Source organism: Carlito syrichta, unplaced genomic scaffold, assembly GCF_000164805.1.
Source record: "Carlito syrichta isolate Samal-C Ts95f unplaced genomic scaffold, Tarsius_syrichta-2.0.1 Scaffold307669, whole genome shotgun sequence".
Classification (NCBI taxonomy): Eukaryota; Metazoa; Chordata; class Mammalia; order Primates; family Tarsiidae; genus Carlito; species Carlito syrichta.
In genome coordinates, this window is record NW_007251765.1 from 831469 (window position 1) to 836106 (window position 4638).

Below are 4638 nucleotides of genomic sequence, written 5' to 3' on the forward strand. Positions count from 1 at the left end.
TGGCCGGGAGCGGCCACTGCACTCCAGTCTGGGTGACAGAGTGAGACTCCGACTCAAAAAAAAAAATTGATGAGTTCAGAAACTGTTGTTAGAAGGGGAGAAAGCATCTAGATAGGTGTATTGCATCAAATGCAGAGTACTTTGAAGGTTACTGGAGTTTAAACATCTAAGAATAAGTATGCAATTTTTTTTGTTTTTTGAGTACAGTGGCCTCTCCCGGCCACCGCAGCCTCCACCTGCTGGGCTCCGGCGATACTTCCGCCTCAGCCTTCCAAGTAGCTGGAACTACAGGCACGTGCTACCACGCCCAGCTAATTTTTTGATTTACTGTAGAGATGAGGTCTCGCCAAGTTGCCCAGGCGGGTCTCGAACCCGCGGCCTCAGGTAATCTACTCACCTCAACCTCCCAAAGGCACAGGATTATAGGCTGAGCCACCAAGCCCGGCTAAGTACGCAAATTTTTATAAATAAATTTTATTTTTTGTTAGGGTTCCCTTTCGTAAACACAGTTCAGTTATAAACTTCAAAAAGTTTAATATTAATATACATGCTTTAATCCACATTATAATTTTATCAAACAGCCCAAATAATGTCTTTATAGCATTTTCTCCCAGTACGTGATCCTAAAGTCAGATTTTGCACTTAGTTTTCATTAAATTGGAACATTTTGTGCTCACTTCGGCAGCTTATACACTAAAATGGGAACAATATGGGAAGATTAGCAGGGCCCCTGCACAAGGATGACATACAACTTTGTGAAGTGTTTTATATAATAAAAACTAGGCTGGGCACGGTGGCTTACATCTATAATCCCAGCACTTTGGGAGGCTGAGGTGAGAGGATTGTCTGAGCCCGCGGGTTTGAGACCAGCCTAGGTAACTTGGCGAGACCTCATCTTTACAATAAATCAAAAAATTAGCCGGGCATGGTGGCACGTGCCTGTAGTTCTAGCTACTTGGAAGACTGAGGAGTAAGGATCGCCTGAGCCCAGCACTGGGAGGGTGCCACTGCCCTCTCCAGCCTAGGTGACAGACTCCAACTCAAAAAAAAAAAATACTAAAAATGTTTGAAACTTGATATAAAAATAAAAATAGTAAATTGGAACATTAACATTTCCACAACTCTGCCTTTGATGGCATGGCCTGAAATGATTTATGACTACAGCCACTTTTATTTTTATTTTTATTTTTATTTTTTGAGTTGGAGTCTCACTCTGTCACCCAGACTGGAGTGCAGTGGCCGCTCCCGGCCACCACAGCCTCAACCTGCTGGGATCCGGCGATCCTTCCGCCTCAGCCTTCCAAGTAGCCGGAATTACAGGCATGTGCTACCACGCCCGGCTGATTTTTTGATTTATTGTAGAGATGAGGTCTCGCTGCCCAGGCGGGTCTCGAACCCGCAGGCTCAGGCAATCCACTCACCTCAGCCTCCCAAAGGCATGGGATTACAGGCTGAGCCACCAAGCCCGGCTCAGCCCCCTTTTATTTAATACATTGTTTCTCATTTGGGGTTGCCAAATGCTTCTTTACCATTAGACTTAGGTTGCACATTCCAGGCTGAAAAATTAACATAAATGATGGGGCGTCTCTCTCAATGTTTGACATTTAGAAGCACATGGTATCTCTCTCCATGTTAATATTAGTTGTTATTGATCACTCATATTTTTTCCACTGTGTTGCTAATATTTTCTCCTTTACAACAATAAACAGTCTATGGGGAGGCTCACAGACTTGCAAATATCCTATTCCCCATTACAATTTCCCTCTAGACTTGTTATTCACTTATGATTCTGGCCTGAACTGTTCTGTACTCTGATAGTTGCAAGATGATTATTTTTCAGCCTCAGCACTCCCAGAGGAGAGCTGTCTTTTAATGATGAAAATTTGAAGATGAGGTTGGCTCTTGCCAAATTTATTTCTATCTTTTGTTTTTATTTGAATTTTAAATTGCACATTTAATTGGCTGGTCATTATATAAAATTACCTGTTGTAGAAATCATATCCAGTCTGACCCTTTTATTTTATTCATCAAGACTAGGTTCCAGAGACATGATGATAACTGGAATGGAATTCCAGGCTATCTACTCTCTTTTTTTCTTTTTTGAGTTGAGCATCACAGTTACCGCATCCTTGACCTACTGGTCTCAGGTGATCCTTCCACCTCAGTTTTCCAAGTAGCTGGAGCCACAAGTGTGCGCCACCATGCTCAAATAATTTTTTGATTTATTGTAGAGACGAGGTCTCGTCAAATTGTCCAGGGTGGTCTCGAACCCCTGGCTCAGCCAGTCCTCTCGCCTCTGCCTTCCAAAGTGTTGGGGTTATAGGTGTGAGCTACCATGTCCTGCCTCAAGCTATCCATTCTCTAGGTCACTCCTTTTTATTGTTATGAAACTTCATTGTCTGATTACTTAATAGTTGAGTATTTCTGCATTTAAAAAACATTACTGCTTTTTATAGTCAAGAAATGCTGTGTAGTTATCGGCTTGAGTTAATGTTATCTAAATCCTAGACATTGACCAAAACCAAACTTTTTTGCAAAAAAATTGCAGATTAAATAGTTTTCTGGCTTGTAGTATGTTGCTTAATTTTGTGTGCTCATTTACACTTATTGGTAACTAGCTTTAATCTTCTCATATTGATTTGTTTATTGCTGAAGTCAGTGATAGCATGGGATTATTGTGGTATATTGGAAGAAGTATTGATTAAGAGGAATGAGGGTTAATCTAGGACTTAGAGAATATTACCTGCTCTTTGGTCAACTTGTTTGATTTCCTGGAATCTCGATTTTCTGTTTGTGAAAGGAAAATAGAAAAAGGAACATACATCTAGTTTTGCTTACTTTATAGATGTTTCTTTTTTATAAGGATGAAATGAAGTCATTATAAAGTATGTATAAATACCTAAACCAGGGGTCCTCAATCTCTGGACCACGGACCAGGATGGGGCTGCACAGCAGGAGGTGAGCAGTGGGCGAGCTTCTTCTGAATTTACAACTGCTCCCCATTGCTCACATTACAGCCTGAGCTCCTTCTTCTGTCAGATCAGCTGCAGCATTGGATTCTCACAGGAGCGTGAACCCTATTGTGAACTGCGCATGTGAGGGATCTAGGTTGGAGACTCCTTATGAGCATCTAATGCCTGATGATCCCTCCCCCCATCTCCTCGTCCATGGAAAAATTGTCTTCCACGAAACCAGACCCTGATGCCAAAAAGGTTGGGGACCTCTGACGTAAACTCTAGGGCTGTAGGCTTCTTTTGAGTTGATTGATTTCATGGCACAAAGTCTTATGTTAATTTTTTGTTTGTTTATTTGTTTGAGTTGGAGTCTCACTCCTTCGCCCAGACTGGAGTGCAGTAGCATGCACACGCATGGCCACCACAGCGTTGACCTGCTGGGCTTGGGCAATCCTTCCGCCTCAGCCTTTTGAGTAGCCGGAGCTACAGGCTTGCGCTATCACATCCAGCTAATTTTGGAGTAATTCTAGAGATGATGTCTCCCCAAGTTGCCCGGGTTGGTCTCGAACCCGCGGGCTAGGACAGTCCACTCGCCTTGGCTTCCCAAAGTGCAGGCATGACAGGCTGAGCCACTGAACCTGGCCTATGTTAATTATATAGCTACTCATAATGTTACATTCATTCCTTGTGTCAGGTTCATTCTTTATTAGTCTTCTCAGTGTTGAAGTTCTCTAATTTCCTAAAGTGGGGACCCTAACACTGAATACTTTCTCTAACCAAGCACCATGCTTTCTTTACACACCATAGGCTCTTAGTACATATATAACAGCATTATGTGAGACAATGGCCATTTCACAGATAGAAAATAAGATTCAGAGAGGTTTTGTAACTTGCTCGAAGGAACATGCTAATTAAGCGACAGAGCTTGGACTTAAACCCAAGTCTGTCCAGTTCTAAAGTCCCATTTGTTGGCATTCTCTTTCAACTCAAAGCAGGCTCTTATGTCATCTTTACATATGAGTAAAGATCAGAATTGTCTGGGCACAGTGGCTCACTCCTATAATCCCAGTACTTTTGAGAGGTTGAGGTAGAAGAATTGCTTGAGACTTGGGGTTCAAGATCACCTTGGACAACATAGCAAGACCCTGTCCCTAATTTAAAAAAAAAATCTAAATTTCTAAATGCTGAAGTAATATATTACATCACATTCTAGAGGAAACAAATACATTTGGAATCTTAATTTATGGTAGCCATTATTTATAATAGTTTATAAAAGCTAGAAATACAGATTATAATAATAGATAAATTGCTCAGTGAGTTACCAACAAAACTTTGAGAAATATTCTTTATTCTAGAGATGGATTAAAGAGCAGTAATAGTGTATGATTCTTTCCTTGTCACCTTTGTTAGAGTCAAGAGATTAAATTAGATGAGCCATGCATCTAACCCAGTGTGACAATTCCTGCATTTTGCATTAAGAGACTACGATATCATAATATATTTATTTTGTATATAAATACTTGTATCATGTAGCTTTTAAAAATCTAAATTAAAGCTCTTTGTCAGATGTTATATTGGTAAGTGGTTTGATATAATATATTTGCTAGTCTTCGAAAAAACAGTAAGCTGGGCTTGGTGGCTCAGCCTGTAATCCCGTGCCTTGGGAGGCTGAAGTGAGTGGATT

The 4638-nt window shown here is 41.0% G+C and overlaps 1 protein-coding gene across 4 annotated transcripts in view; it reads left to right on the top strand.

The window, feature by feature from the left end:
- Nucleotides 1-4638, top strand: part of TM2D1 (TM2 domain containing 1) — a 51076-nt gene that overhangs the window by 7226 nt on the left and 39212 nt on the right. The gene's annotated exons all lie outside the window — the stretch shown is intronic.